This window comes from Diorhabda sublineata, chromosome 6, assembly GCF_026230105.1.
Source record: "Diorhabda sublineata isolate icDioSubl1.1 chromosome 6, icDioSubl1.1, whole genome shotgun sequence".
NCBI classification, from domain to species: domain Eukaryota; kingdom Metazoa; phylum Arthropoda; class Insecta; order Coleoptera; family Chrysomelidae; genus Diorhabda; species Diorhabda sublineata.
Window position 1 is genome coordinate 26,165,768 of NC_079479.1, and position 17,558 is coordinate 26,183,325.

Genomic DNA, 17,558 nt, shown 5'->3' on the forward strand with positions numbered 1-17,558 from the left:
TAGTAATTTCCGCTATAAAACACGGCGAAGGCTCGGTGATGGATTGGGAATGTTTTACAGGAAATGCAACTAAAGACCCTATAAAAATAAAGGAATTTTGGAGAAAGAAGGCTATAAAAATGTTAGACAACGATCTCAAGCATTTCTCGAAGCTGCGCAAAGAGTATTTAAAAGAATTGAGAAAGAAGAATGTACTGAGCAATTATTTGGCCCGACCTACACCCGATTGAGTTGCTGTGGAAGAAATTGGACAGGAAAGTCAGAAAGCAGTATCCTATTTCCACTTCACGTCTTTGGAATAACCTGAAAAACGTATGGAACAAAATAGGCGACGATTATTTCTCAAAATTGTTATAGAGAGTGCCAAAATTGTGCACCGAAGTAATAAAAGGAAAATGGGATGAATAGTTTTTATTTGTTGTATAACACGCAAACTATAGGGTGGGCAAAAACTTTTGACCTGTGGCGTACGTCAAACAATGAATGATCCAATTTTCCCGGTGCATATTCTATTTACTCATTCTATTATTAACTTCGTTACATGCTGGTATGTTTGTAAATTCCTTTGAATTGGTGTGGGCGATTTATTTCTTTTTTTTACTATAAATTCCTCTGGATATGCTAAAGATGCATCAATAATGTTTATGTTAGTACTACGATGTATGTTATGCAGTTATTTATAGAATAGTGTCTAATCTAGAGTCTCAACCAGGTCAGAAAACAATAATTATACTTACAATTGGTTGTAATCAACTTGAATAAATAGCAAGTGTTTCTAAGTATACAGGATGTGTCACAAAAAAGTTAGAATATAGACAAAAAAATGTCCAAAACGTTTCTAATGTTGTGTAAATTATTTACAGCATCCTAGGTAATATTGTAAACTGTTTAACACTATGAGGTTACCTTTTAAGGTTCTAAAATCGAATAATAGGTGGCTTCCATATATATTTGTTAACATTATTTGTTTTTGGGAAGCCAGTAGCAATTTAGAAACTGACTAAGTAAGTTGACGTTCAAGAGAAGCAAGCGTCACATATAATCAATTTTTTGATACATATTCATACAAAAAAAAACTGTTTTAGTTTGGTAAAGAAACCTAGGAAAATTTATATAAACATTATCTTGTAAGCGCTCTGTCTCATGCGATTATATTCGAGTGGTACTTACGATCGCGTAAACTGATCATAAATTATGTATCGACAATTTTTACGAGCGGTTTTTGTAGTTTTAAACGTGTTACCTTGAAGGAGATCCAACTACAACACCACAGTCAATTAAATTCCCGCTACAAATTTAAATACGAACACATTTTCATCGAAACGAACACGCACAATGCACAACGCTTATCGAAATCAATCATCAAAGTAACCAGCAAGCCATGACTGACATGAAAATCAGACAATCGTGTTTTATTCTCACAAGGCCACTAAATCCCACGTAGTCTGCCGCCCAATCAAATATATCCTGTGAATTAAAGAACGGCGAGAGGATTGTTACACCTGGAATGTCCTGCAAGGACGAAAACTACGAAAATGTAGTTTGCGTGTTTCCGCTTGTTCTACGGAGTGGATTTTTGGTCGAGGAATATCAAAATAGATTCTATGATTGAGAATTACCCTGACAGGTATATATATACACTGCTGAACATAAAGTTGGACTAATATTATAGTCCTTGTTTGGTCCGATCATATTACTTCCTTAATTTGTTATATTTTCTTTCATTGTATATTTTATTACTCATTCCCGTGAAAAAAGTAAAGAATTTCAAAATCAAATGTCAAACAAAAGGTGACCCATATAATTTTCTCAAAACCTATAAGAGTTATCAAAAAACTTTAATCACGAAAGTTCTTCGTTTTCAAAGGAATTTTTAGATTATTGACTTTTGGATTATACAGGGTATCCCAATTCTTCAGTATCGACATCAACTTTGGAATTTTAAATGGAACACCTTATATTTTATTACGTTTTTTGATTTAGTGGTAAAAACAAAGGTAACTTGATAAGACCGATATATTTTATTTCCGCGCGGCTTAGGAAATATTTGAATATGTATTGAAAAATCCTTAATTTTGGAAAATTCCGCAAAATGAGGTTAACTGGCATCGTTTGCAAAATGAATTTTTAAACACAAAATTTAGTTGGGTTATGTGTTTCATTTAAAATTCCAAAGTTAATGTTGATACTGCTGAAGAATTGGGACACCCTATATATACAGGTTTTGAGAAAAGTATATGGTCACCTTATATTTGACACCCTGTACATTTCTGTTCATTGAAATAGCATACAAGTCTTGGGACAGATTTTTCAAATTTTTTAAACCAAATTTAATTAATTAATTAATTTAATTAATAAAAATTTTTCTTGCCATGTTTGAAAAAACAATTACGCAAGTTTTTATTTAGTGTCACCTGTCTGTGTATGTATGTGTGTTATCAAATCTAAAGTGGTAAACAGAATGAACGCGCTGTAGTCGTTCATAAATGTCAAAGATACTTCAACTTTCTACTTTTTTTCCGCTGAACGTCAAAAACATAACCTCACTTCTTGTGTAATAGCAGATACCTATAAAATCACTTCTCTAGGTTTTCTTATTGAATGTTTTGTTGAGTCTTTGCATAGTCGTTCATAAATGTCAAAGATACTTCAATTTTCTACTTTTTTCCCGCCGAACGTCAAAAACATAACCTCACTTCTTGTGCAGTTGCAGATACCTTTAAAATCACTTCTCTAGGTTTTCTTATTGAATGTTTTGTTGAGTCTGCTCTATAAGTCCAAAAGTTAATTATATAAACCCCAATTAATTTTTTTATGCTTCTATGTTAAAAAAATTGACTGTAGATATTTCTATTCAAATTGAGGGGTCGGTCTCACCCACCAACGACGTGTCAAAGGACGCTTTGTATAAATTTCTGTACGCATTTCATACAGTAAAGTAAGTATATAATACATTGTAAAAAATTCAAAATCGTTGATAACTGTTCAAATTTCTTTATATATTTGCACTTTTAGAGTTATGTTTATTAACGAACCAGCGTCATGTTCGCGTTCATTCTGTAAAGCTTTAAATTTGGCTCCTGTGCCGTATCAATAAGGCCCGCGATCGCAATGTGTCAAAGAAAGAAGAATAATGTTTTTTAGAACTAGTATACGAATGTTTATAAGTAATTTCAAGGGCAGCGCGTGCTTAGACAAGCGAGAGAGAAAGACAGTACCGCAAGTTTCAGCAGCGTGCAAGTTATAACAATTCAGTTCATCTTTTTTTTTTATTTTCAATCTGGCCCATCTACGAATTCAAAATTTATTATATGGCCTCCGCAAAATTGAGTTTGGCACCTCTGGTCTAGAGATCTTAAGATGTCCATTTTGATTGAGTTTTTTTCTTTTTTAAAACCATATTGTGAATTTTTACATGACTTAAATGGTTTTCCTGTGAAGTCAAATCGTTTCCAAAACTCCAGATCACGATACACATAATTAAGTGCAAACACAAATCTCGATAGCTTGCACTCAATGCTTTCCCAGCACTTGCATCCGAATCAGAATGTTTGATTCGTCTACATGCCGTAGGACGGGATCCTGGAAAGTTGCATATGCAGCACTAGTAGCCGGTTTAAATAGACGTTCTCTTAAAAAAATGATCAATGTGCGTCATTTGAAATTTCACTTCCTCCAGACCCAAGGTACCGTCTTGTTCCTGTTGTGATTCTGATTAAATGAACACCATATTAGTATCTGAACGTACTAGATTCTATTTCGAACAGGCACTTGTCAACTGTCAATTTTTCTTATGTCATGTCATCAAGTTGTGATTCTAATTTCTTATATTTTTTGTATTATAGCTGTTCTACTTGTGAAGTCTTAAATAAAGACCCAATAACCCCTGTATTTTATTAAATACAAACCCATTAAGACCTAGATGAGTTGCCAGTCTTCTGATCTTCCATATTTGTACACTTTGTATAAATCCCTGGCGATTTTACCTCAAAACCTCAAAATATTTAGTTTGAAAAAGTTTCCAAGCTATCTGAAGGCCGTACTGTAATAATATTTTTATATATACCTATTAATGTTAAATGAAAAAAATATGTAAACACGAGATGCATCATTAGTTTTCGTTGAAACCAGTTTGAATTTATTACTATTCCTTGATTTTTTAGAATATACATGACTTCATTCGTCATATCGCCGGATTTTTGGGTAAATCGAAGAAATTATTATTAGGTCAAGTACATTATGATGTAGACGTACATGCATTGTTATAATTTGCACAAATTTAGTTCAAAAACAATTATGTAACTTAAATAACAAAATATATGACCAGTTTTTTTATACAAATACGATTGAGGTCGAATACAAGGTGATCATGAATGAATATAAAAATATTGATAATTAAAAATGTATATTTAATGTATTCTATCAATTTCCTATTAGGCCAGGTACCAGACGATTTCCCGTGAAATTTTGATAATCAAGGTCGATTTTTTTGAAAATTGGTATGAACGTAGTATTTATAATTTTCTTCAAAATCTACCCTGTGCCGAAAGATACTTTTTCCCCTTTCTTGGAGATAAAAATGTATTTCATCAAAATAATCTCGTAGGTCTATAGATTGACAAATTCTAAGCAACTTTTACTCCACAAAGGTTTTTTCTAAAGTTGGTACTTTTAGAATTTTCATTGAAAAAATACTTATTTTTACCGTTTTTCAAGAATCGGTTGAAAAGTTTTCACTTTATCAGCAAAATCATCAAGAACAAAAATGTAGCTAATAAAAAAACAAAGATATTCGTTTTTTAAGGACCTCTATAAATTCAATAATAACTTGTTATTGCTCGTTGCTATTTTGAGGGAACCTCGAAATTGAAAACCCTCAACTTCAAATTACTTGAAATTGGTGAAATTTTTGGAAAAAACTCAAGAGATCTTTTTCAAAACATATAGAAAAACCTTCAAAATGAGCACTGTCAAAAATTTTTTGCATAAAAGTTGACTGATTTATAGCAAAAATAAGATTTCTTTTTTTCCCTTGTAATAATTATACCCTCGCCATTACCACCCTAATTGTAATTAATCTTAATCCACTTGCAAGTAACTTCATTTATGTATTATTGATATGATCCATGTGATTGATCGGTTTTAAATGCTTATTTAAAAAAAAATTTCGATTAAATCGAACAATGCATTTCCAAAATCTTGAAAAAAATGAATTTTTCTCAAATAAACCAAAAACTACTAATGTTATGAGAAAATGTTTCAAATATTAATTTTAGGGTTTTTATTGCCAAAAATTTTGAGCTATTTTAAATCTATGTATCATAGAAATTGAAGGAGATATATTAGTTCCAAGTTTGTTTTCGCGTACACAAATGTGGCTTTGAGCTGCACGTGTTTCGAAATCGGGGGTTGAAAAGTTGAAGTACTTGAAATCCCTTACAAAATATTTTTATAAAAAAGTTTCTATATTGAAAATTGATCGAGTTATTGTCGAAAAACCGACTGTTTTTTTTTCAAAATTTCGGAGCACGAATTTTGGAACATTGGAAATAGAGAAACTTGGAGGGTACAATCGAGCAACAGCTGGCACGACAAAAAATTTATTGATTTTAAAAATATTTTTATTTTTTCAATATATCTGTAAAAAAATTTTGGTTATTGAAGGTGGGTTTCATAATGGTTGAAATATTTAAAAATAATAAAAATTCTTAAAAATACTGACGAAATATTCTCATTCAATATAAATACACTTTTGAATAATTTTTAATTATTAAAGCGTCGTTGAAATTATTTTTCAACTTTTCATATGATTAGGGGATGATTTTTAGGTATTGCATGAATCTGATTGATCATAAACGGGGGGCAAATAGAGCTTAAATCCCAATTTTTATACAAATCAACGTTGATTAACAAAAGTCGACAGTTTCAACATTTTTTACCGCTGATTCCTGGCCTATATGGTAAATGTGAAAATATGGACGTTTTGATCATAAAGAATACGAAAATAGGAGCAGAGAGTACTACTGAACAAAGTAGAGTTTCTTTGTTACCGAGAACTTCATTTTTATCACTTATGATTACAGTTTGTTGTTTGAAATGCGAGCCGCAACTTGATTGTCATTATTTTTTTTACTTTCATTTGATTTTTGTGTAGAATTAAAAGATCTACAACTTTGATCTCAAGTTTTTTCTTAGCTTCCATCATTTTTCTAAATTTCATAAAAAAACTTTTCTTATTAATTTTTCTTCACCTCTCCCCAACTTTGTGAATATCAATAATATTAAAAACTTCAGGTGACCTTTTTTTTGTAAAATTCAAAGGTCTACAACTTTGATTCCAAATTTTTTGTTTTTTTTTAAATTCTGAGAAGGAAAAACTCATTTTTAATAATTTTCACTCCTCCCTAGCTTGGTATATTTCAGTGATATCGAAAAACTTTTTTTATTAATTTTTTCTTATTAATTTTTCTCACCCCTATCCAATACATGATTCCAAAAAATGTATCTATTTCGGATATTTCAAAATAACATAAATTGAACATTTAGAAACGTTTCCTGAAGGACAAAATATTTAAAATAAAATAAGAAAACGTTAAGAATCTATAACACCCACATTTATGGGCTAGTCTTTTGTTCGTTATAATTTTCAATTTCTAAACTTCAATAAATGGAAAATAAACAGTTAAATAAATTATCTATCGAACTAACCAGCTTCTATATCAACGGTCATTCAGTTCTATTCTGAAAAAAACCTGTCTGTGACTCACCACAAGTATCAAACTGTTTTGATATGATAACTTAAAAATAGACATAAAAGTATTTAATAATTTCATAATATTCTAAAAATATGATTAAGCATATTCTTTATTAACAAATAATTTTGATATTACAAAAATTCGCTTGTCTCTAATAGCTTCTTCTAGAAGTCAAAATATGTGAAAATCACATGGAATGGAATTTTCTTCTTCAGTTTTTCTCCACTACATACTTGCACGTTTTGATTCGGGCGGGTATGTTCCACTGGGTTATAATTGATGTGGATCACACCAAGTTCTTTCTAAACCTTCACATTTGATTATACAGGCTGCGATAAATATCGCCGAGGGCGGTTATGTATATGCGTTGGCCAGCAGAGACAGATACAAGCTGCTTAACGTGCACTATCGCTCAAAAATACTATTCCCTACTTCTTCAAATATCTTCTTCATGTCCTCTAAATCGACTTAGTGAATTATCTACTTTTTTCTACATATTTTGAATTAAGATTATTCTGAATAACTAGTTTACAAGGTTAAACAAAGTTAACTGTAATGCATTTACGTTGAAAACGTCAAGGAATACCTACACGCAAACACCTTATTTGTTGCATCTTCATTTTTTTATTTGCTTTGTTAAAATATTAAATTAACACTTTCTCCATACTTGGTGAAACGAGTATTTCGCGGCGAATCCAACCAACAATAAATTTAAATAAAAAGTGGGCGTTATGATACTTTTTTTTGACTTAGAAACGGACTCAATCGAAACCAGACGGGACAGGTCCAAGTATAACTAATGTAATTTTGTTGTTAAACGACTTCAGATGACGGTTATGGAATATTAAGTTTTTGAACACTCACTATAAACTACAAGTTTAGAAAGCACAAATACTTACCTGAAAAATGTAACGCAATAATAATATAAATTTATAATAGAAGGTTTTGCACACATATTTCTTTTGTTTATTGAGAAAATACGTGCATTAGTAGAAAATATTGATGATGTAGTTGAAAAACCCATTTTCATTTCATTGAATGTTAGCTAAGCTCGAAATTTTCTTAGAAATATCAAAAATAGTGTCGATTTCAATATAAATAATCTGAAAGTTGTCTAAATCCTTCAAAATACAAGTTGTACTCAAGATAGGCGTTTAGGTTTTCGTCTAATGTTAATCTCTTTACTGTGAATGAAACTTTCAGATTAAGTACCTCGCTGGAGGCCATGTTTTAGCCATGGAAATCACAGAAGTATGAGATGGAAAAGCTCTCTCATTTTCTTCCGATGCTATTTTAGCTGTTTATCTCTTTACCCTGATAAACAATCTCCATATCAATTTTTGTCGATGAAACTGCCTTTTCCTTCTTTGGATCAGGTTAACCATTTGTAATAAGACCTAGGAGATGATCACGCATTTCTTCAGTCAGTATACGGCAAACGTGTTCTTTTGACATGTATACAGCAACTTCCTTTTCTCTAATAATTCAACAGTCACCAAATTCCATTTGGTGAATTTTTTCGATGATATTGATAACCCAATCACGATCCGAATCTTTGGATTCGGATCTTGGATCCTGGAAAGTTATAAAGAATACGTTCGGAAACTGAATGAGGTTCCAGAAGATACCAATAGGTAGTCATGAAGTTTCTATACTATACATGGTGTTCCATTCTGAGTTATACTTCGGAATTATTTTTTTGGAGATATCTTGAAGGCTTGGTATATGCAATACCGGTAAATACAAGGAACGAAATGATCGATAGAACAAACTTCCATTGTGACGCTATAAGGCAGAATCTTGAAATGCTCTTCCAAATTCGAAAAAATATCCTTCGAAGACTCTGAAACTGTCTAGAAGTGCAAGGTTCCCACTTAGAACATTCAGATAGTAATGTAGAACTATTTAGTCCGTCAAAGACACTAAATGGACATACGTAATCATCCGTTAAAAATTCATAATGTTCGAATGTATAATTTAGAAAATATACTTAAATATAAGCTCTCATTTGGCAGCTTTGAAGGCCTATAAATCAGAAATGAAGGGTCATATAAGAAAATTTGTTTTATGTCAAAGCATTATTTTCACCTCACTGCCGAATTTGTTGCGTCAAGTTTCGGTACACCCTGTATAATACAAAATTAAATGTAAAATAGTTACTAAAAATATTTCATTTGGTAATATAGGTAATCAAGATTTGAGTTTCTACTATCTGTGACTCTAAAAGATTAAATAGCAGTGTTTAAAGGAGTAATTATGTACATTTAAATACATTTAAAAGTTAAATCCCAATAAAGGAGTTGTTATGATTACATACATGACTCAATATAAATACAAGAGACCGTCCTAATTTTATATTTTTCTGCAAATATTGATGTAGGAAACCTAGAAATTAACTAAGAGGTTCTATGACCTAAACCCACCTGGCGTCTATCTCGTGTTACTTTAAATGGAAAGAATGCTGAATAGACGCTATATTAAATGCAATTATAAGCAGATTTTGTATAAAAAAAGGCAAAAGCAATTGGCACAAGCCGCAACAATATTGTCGTATCAAATTCAACTTGGGTTAGCACATGGTTAAATTACCACAATCGAGATAACATTGATGCTGTTAATGCGTATTTACATTCTTTTGGAGTCGGTAAACTTTCTGATATTTATTTATCTGAGTTCTAGAAGATGTCCTCTACAAAATAAAAAGCAATAAAAAATTAATAAACGCTTTCAGTTAATGAAACTAATAAGATTGAAGAAAGCAATCAGGCCTGTTGGCTTGAACTTTTAAAAATCGCTGAGCAAATTGTGAGGCTTGCTCAAGTATTTGGTCTCCAATTTCTTTAAGCTACATTACGACGGCTGTCGAAAAACCAGTCATCAATCTGCTTAACTAAAGCAGTTAATTGGTAAGTCAAGATCAAACATCTTTTATATAGATTTCTTTTTACTACATCAAGGCTCTAACTTTGACAACTACTATAAGCAAGAAACCACATTTTTTTCGAGTCGCATTTAGTTTTACATCCCTTTTCAAAGTGGGAGTTGAAGCTATACAACTTTCAACCCCAATTATGATTTAGTTCATAGCGAATCCACATTTAAACTTGATAATAAACCTGTCGAAGAAAACGATGAAGAGAATTATATTGTTTGGCAAATACAGAAGTGAATGTCGAGAAACGTACGAGAGGCACAAAGTTAAAATGAGAAAGTATTCGGATGACAAAGAGGGTAATATGCGCTTGGTATGAATTAGTACGGTAAATAATCAAAATACTAAATTCTGTACCCTAGAATAAAATATATATTAAGTAACATTCTTTAATTATTCAGGAGACGTAAATGAAAGTGGTGGGAATTCCAATATTTTACATGGATTCAAACCCTTCGAAAGCATTGAAACAATCATTAAAAATACATAATTAAAGTACAGATAATCATCACTTAGATTTGTTATGTGCATGTGAAGAATGAATATACGAGGATGTATTGATATCTAGTTAGCCTAGACCAGTTCCATGCATAAACTAAATATTGCGTTACCATAGCAACGAACAATAACTTATTAGAAGTGTCAGTGTAAAGTTTGACGTCAAAAAAAGATGTCCATCGAAATTGTGAAAATCGAAAAATTGGAGTATCGAACCATCATCAAGTACCTTTATTTAAAAGGGTTAAGAGGTAAGCAGATTTACGAAGATGCTTAATATCCTTGGTGTTCAATGTCCTTCGTATGCGACCGTGAAAAATTGGACTAGAAGCTTCAAAAGAAGTAACTTTTCCATTGAAGATGATGACCGATCGGAAAGACCAGTTTCTGTGTCAGTTCCCGAAAATATCGATGCAGTTCATGACATGATTTTATCAGACCGTCGAATTGGGCTAAAACTGATATTGAAGCAATGAATATTGAACGCGTTCATCATATAGTTCACGTCAATTTGGACATGAGAAAAATTGCTGCAAAATGGATCCCCAAATGTTTGAATGTTGACCAAAAGCGTGCAAGGGTAGAAGAATCGCGTTCGATCAGTGCTCGATTTGAAAACGATGTAGACTTCTTAAATCGAATTGTTACTATGGATGAGACTTGGGTACATTTCTACGATCCAGAAGCAAAGCAAAGCAAAGCAACAATCGATGGAATGGCGACACTCGCATTTTCTAAGACCTAAGAAGTTTCGTGTCCAAAAATCTACTGGAAAAGTTCTTGCTTTGGGATTGCCATGAAGTAATTATGATTGATTTTTTTGGATAAGGGTAGGAAAATAACTGGAGATTACTATTCAATATTACTGACCACTCTACGGGAGAAAAAATTAAAGAGAAGGCGGAAAGCTATCGAAAGGTGTTTTGTTTTTGCAGGACAACGCCCATGCACACAAATCTCATGTTGCCTTGCAAAAAATTCGTGATTTAGGGTTTGAATTACTAGAACACCCTCCTTATTCACCAGATTTGGCTCCGTCCGACTATCATCTCTTTCTTCAACTGAAAAAATGATGTCTAGAGACGTTGCAGGTTTGCTGCAATAAATGTATCCAATTAAGAGGAGAATATGTTGAGTAATAAAATATTTAAAATTTTGTTTGGTTCTGTAGTAGGCTAATAATTTTTCAATATATCCTCGTACGTTTCATCCATATATATTATAGACCGATTTTCTTCGCGAATTTTTTTATATTTATTAAAAAATTCAATCTTTTTTGTCTGATTTCAGATTTCTCCATTAAAAGTTTTCTATTTGTTTTAGTTTTCCTCTACCGAAATCACATGCTATGCATAATTTTTCTTAAACTTTCCCTTGAACCTGTATAGCCATATTAATCGTGAAATATTTTATGTATCTTGCACAAAATTGGTACTTTTATGGGTCACTTGATAATTCAAAATATATCTTCTTAGAACATTTTTATCACAATTATCCAAGCCTGTTTTGGGTTTTGATATTTTTCTTTTTATGTTTAGAGTAGAAAACGATGGAGATTTCCCATTTTTTATTTGCCTCATCTCCTTTTAGATATATGAAATCGTATACTCAATGACACATGTGGCAATAGCAACACGTTCTTGAAGTTTTTGAATGTCTTTTATATGTTTATTTTCTGATGCTTCCTGGCGCATAAAATAAATTATACTTGCCAAAATTTCTCGACTCTGTCCAGTCAAAACTTTTCTTTTTAAGAATAATATCTTTTGCGCCAATAAATATTTTTCTCGTCTCAGTAAAAACAATGGAAGTACTGCTCGTCACTATCTAACAGACACCATAAAACTGACAATAGTAGTAAAGTATAGCTGCTTGAAGGACCGTACTAATCCCTACTACCATTAACGCGCATTGACGGACGTGGTTAGTTCACATTCATTCCTGTATTTGCCAAAGTGAACATTAAAAGACAAGCAAATTAGGGTTGGTGTGGGGCAGTAAGTCACAACGACGGTTGTTCTTGTCGAGTTGAATTGTAGCGTTTCTTACAAAAACCACCATAGTCCAGTTTTGACTTGTTTGGGAAAGTGGAAAAAACTTTATGTCGCCCAACGTTTTGCTTAATTTGGTTTTTTCTTAAATAAGACATATTTTATATTATAATTAGCGAATGTCGGCCAAAAAAAAGTTAATCGAAATATTGGTAATATTTCAAATACCAACGTAGTTTTTCCTTTTTTTATGGACAATGGGTGTTTTTACAGGACTATGGTCGCTCAATCGCCTCAATTATTCTAGTTAATTTACGCAAAAACCTCTCATCCTTGAACTTAACATTACTCCATACATTTGTCAAATGTTGGTGTTCTCCGTGAAATGCTTATCTTAGTATGTACATGATAAGCTTTTGGGAACCTTCAGTCTTCTAACTGTTCTTTCAATTCCCATGACATTATAGAATTCTTTTAAGCGATATCTGGTCTGAACATGATTTCGTAAAGTCCACGAAACGGTCATATTCAATTTTTAAAAACGTGGTATTGTTTTTCACACATAAAATTAATTGTAAATCTTATTTCACGACTGGGCTATTTCTAACCATCTCCCATATAAGCCGTTGGACTGTTTATACAAACAAATATCATTCCGCACAAAAGTAATCGTATATACACTTTTCTGTCATCGTACAATATTTCTGTTATCGTATATGGGAGATTTGTATTTTCAAAATAACATTGGCGCCTAATGGTCTAGACTATTCAACGATCGAATTTCGACTGTGTGCATTTGAATTGTCCTTTTCCATGTTTCTTTTTTAATTATAGTGAACGTGATTTGCGTAGAACCACAAAATATTAATGATAAGTTGATGTTTTAACCAAATTATAATTTATAATTAAAACTGATAACACCACAACATCGCAAATAACTTTATATGGAGTGTATACAAAATTTTGAAAATGTATGATCGTATAAAACACGACAATGAGATAAGTAAATATCTTCAAACTACCACTACACAGTTAGCTATCGAACATTATCAAAACATTGTTAAAAAATCGGATCCTCACTGGTATTCAAGTCCAGCAAGAGCTTAGAGAAACCCGAGGAGTCGCTCGACAGTCAGAAGCTAACCTTAAGCGAAAAAGTCCAGCTACTGGTCCCAAATTAACCCCAGCCAACCGAAGCAGCTTGTCTACGTTTCCCGAGTTGATTCTTATTGAAACTCAAAATTGAAACTACTTATCACATTTTTAGGGGGATATCTTCTTTTATTGTAAGAAATTGATTATGCGATGTATGTTGATGTTTTTTTAAATTATACGGAAGCTAGTCGATAATAAATCGGATATAGAGGGTACGTGCTGGAATGTTCTAGTTTATTTTTTCAATAAAATAAATGATCTTAACTATACAGATTTATAGGGACTATATTTTCATCATTTACCCAATTGCAATAAATATAAATGTTGTGAAAATAAACTGAAATATCCCGCTTGAATTTACCAACTTGTGTAAATATTATTCGCGAAAATTTCATATCGATGCGAAATTCGCTGAATATTACGTCAAATTACTATATTTAAACTCAGGTGAAAATTCACTTTGTTTTATTTGAATGAAAGTCACATGGGAGTAGGAAAGACACCGCAGAATAATGAAACAGCAGATGAAATTGAAATTAAATTACAAAAATAACGATAATTCGAGGAACGTTCTCCCAATGTCGTGACCATAGTTTTTTGACATTCCAAAAGTATAATTCTCATACCTTGGGAGCATAACTGTTCAGATACTCTCACTTCGTTTTTTTAATATAAATTTCCTCATGTACTTTGAACACTTTCTTTGTTTATCCAAAGCTATATGTTGTGTGATTTAGCCAGAGATAAATTTTGGCCCTTTTGAAGACCCCACAGGAAACTTGCGGCTCGTGAGCCACATGCGGATCTTAGGAAATGTGACTTTGCAGTTCCATACGCAAAGATTATTGATTTTATAAATCGTTCTGTACTTGTACTTGCTTTTTTTCACCTTTGACGACACACGTCAAGGATTGCATCATACGTGCATCTGAAAAACTGTTTCGTGATTTCGAAAACAATCCAGGGATCTTGAAAAAGATCAAAGATTTGCCATTACCCGCTAAAACAATACAATATAGAAAGGCTAAATTGTCTTCAAATGTAAAACATTCAACCTTCTTCCGATTTATCATTTGTTATAGATGTGACATTAAAGATGCCGCAAAGGTTGTGAATAGATATATCTCTTTCCAAAGTCCAAAAGAAAAGCTTGTAGGATTGCTACAGCTCTCGAGATAATCTAGAGAAAAGATATAGCGAATGCCGTACAAAAATTTCTTGAAGACAATAGGATCAATTTAAATAAAATCTTTCCAATAGCAACTTATAGAGCCAGACGTATGAAAAGAAAGAATCAAGGGGTAACAACGATTAGTGAAAAACATTACATACATATGGATAAATAGAGATTTTTTCTTATGAATAAAAAATTATTTTTTTGTACTAAAATTTCATGGCTCTAAAAACTTGTTTAAATTTTAATTTTTGGCTCTCCTGGCTCAAAAGGTTGCCGATCGCGGTCCTAGTAGTCCTACAAACTGGAAATTTGTAAATCGCTTGTTTAGGACAAGACCGACAACTTTTTCCTTTGCGAAAAACCTCGATTTTGCGCCATTCGCCCCGTAGAGGGCAGTAAACATGTAATTTGGGCGAGTTACCAATAATTAATTACCAACTGGTTGATATTTATTTCAATCGGGAGATTATTCATTATTATTACCTCAAAGAAATTTGTCCGACAAAAATAATGCGTAATTTCCCCTGTCCGACAGGGTAATTATGTCAGTTTACCACGCTTATATTAATGGATAACCAGCAAGCTGATTTTTTGAGAATTCGAAGGTTAATAAATTAAAAAAGCATATACTCATGTTGTCCGACGAATAGAGTCCGACACTTGGAACCTGCGTTTTTAACAACCAATACATCACCGATTACCAACAGGCTGATTTTTTTTACTTCATAACGACATATGAAATCTATAAAGTTCATTGGCAGACAAAAATCACGGGGCAAACTATTTAGATAATTAAAAAACACAATTGCTTTTTTGTCCAGTATAATGGACAAACTGTATCTTAATTTTTGGCTTTTTCCCTTTATCTACTTATTTTAAAACAGCTGAATGTGAACATATTCTTATTTTCAATAATAACTAAAACTGAAAATGATAAAATTAAGCATTTTTAGCTTTCTTAGCTCAGTTTTTGGTTCGACGAATTCAGGGTTAACTTGTACAAAATTCGCTCCACGGGAGCAAGTTCAATGTCACACCCTCTGAGCTTCTAGACCTCCCTTGAACTTTACTCCCTAGGGACGAAATAGTAGTATGAAATTGCAAAATAATTAGATGCAATCGAGAGTTGAGAAAATTTTACCCTTATTTCATGTACCTTTCAGCTTCTTTAAAGTATATAGAACAGTAAAAAATTAACAAAAAAGAAAAAAAAATTAACAAAAAAAATGAATTTATATGTTCTTTGTGTCAGACTACGTTTATGGCGCAATATTTCTGTCGATCAAAGTGATATTCAGTCAGAAAATATGTTTTTCTTATAAACCCTCCCGTTGTCTGACGGTTAGTAATCAGTGATGCATTGGTTATTAAAAACGTAGATTTCAAGTGTCGGACTCCCTTTATGGCGCGCGCTATACGTCGGACAACATCAGTATATGCTTTTTTAATTTATTAATCTTCGAATTCTCAAAAAATCAGCTTGCTGGTTATCCATTAATATAAACGTGGTAAACTGACATAATTACCCTGTCGGACAGGGGAAATTGCGCGTCATTTTTGTCGGACAAATTTCTTTAAGGTAATAATCGTGAATAATCTCCCGATTGAAATAAATATCAACCAGTTGGTAATTAATTATTGGTAACTCGCCCAAATTACATGTTTACCGCCCTCTACGGGGAGAATGGCGCAAAATCGAGGTTTTTCGCAAAGGAAAAAGTTGTCGGTCTTGACTTAAACAAGCGATTTACAAATTTCCAGCTTGTTGGTCATCATCAAAAAAATGGGTCGAGGGCTCGAGGACTATAGTGGCAATGCGTAAATTCATCTAAAGTTTATTATTATGAAAGTTACTGTTTAACTTTGTACTGAATATTATCAATACTATACAATCAATTTTCACGAATACAACTGTATATTCTTTGATAATTTATTTGATATTGAACGTACACTTCACTAATGTGGTTGTAGGTTCAGAGGAATAACAAAGAACTACATACTTCGACGATAGTTATAAACAAAGAAACTATGGGAAACACAAACAAAGAAATTAACTTGTTTTATCTGACTAATGGTTAGTAAACAAAATGTTTATGTTAGCAAACTTTCTCGTAATATTTTATATGTTATTGGGTATTAAAGTTTACCCACAAATTATATATTCATTGGTAACATTACGAAATTGCGTTTAGTTGGCAAAAACAAATGCAATTTCAGCAACGATACCTATGTATATATCTATATATTAATGTAATCAATTTTTTTTATCAAAAGGTATATTCCTCGATAAGAAAAAAATCATTATCGCATTCCCAAATTGATGAAAAATGTGTTTGTTATAGATACATTCACTTATAATACTTTCTTGAGATGTCTATTCTTTGCTTTATCATTTCTTTGAATTTCTCAGTTCTATTGTAATCCAATCTACATTCCTTCTTTATCAATGGTATATTTGTACAGTTTCAAGGATTTTAGTTCCTATAAAAATGTTTGGAAACCGTTTTTTGCTGTCTTATTTCCTTTTAAATCAATGTTGTTATCTACAGACCCTATCACCATCCTGGTGGGAACCGTTAGGATCTGTTAATAATATATTAAGTGATACAAAGTGTTCCTTATTTCACCCTCCATTGGGTGGGACTGAGAAGAATCATAAATCTACTTATTTAACTTGTAGCTACTATTCTATTCGTTAAGATTTATTGTACACTGACCGTTCCTAATGGGAACCAACGGCATATTTAAGCGATTCAAGTGTCCCTTAGACACTTGAAGTTCCATTAACGCCTCAAATTACTCACTTTTATTTTTGCATTGATTTGACTCTACCGACCATAAATATAATTAATTATAGCTTTTGTATACAATAAGATTAGTATTTAAGAGAGCATATACACGGATAGTGTGTTCTTAATAGACTTGATATCCAACAGTACAGTAGTCAGATTATTGAAACCACTTCATTTATTTATATTTTTTTTTGCTTAATAACTTTTAAAAAAGTTCCCTCTCTACTCACTCCCTCTGTGCATATATACTACAACAAA

The 17,558-nt window shown here is 32.1% G+C and overlaps 1 protein-coding gene across 6 annotated transcripts in view; it reads right to left on the bottom strand.

Moving 5' to 3' along the window:
- Nucleotides 1-17,558, bottom strand: part of LOC130444809 (NAD(+) hydrolase sarm1) — an 89,686-nt gene that overhangs the window by 42,075 nt on the left and 30,053 nt on the right. Inside the window, exon 1 of one of the 6 annotated variants that reach the window (XM_056780066.1) lies at nucleotides 1,244-1,287. The exons of the other annotated variants lie outside the window; for them this stretch is intronic. The gene's annotated coding sequence lies outside the window, so the exon portion shown is untranslated. Of the gene's footprint in view, nucleotides 1-1,243; nucleotides 1,288-17,558 lie in introns of those variants that run through there. 6 annotated transcript variants of the gene reach the window in all.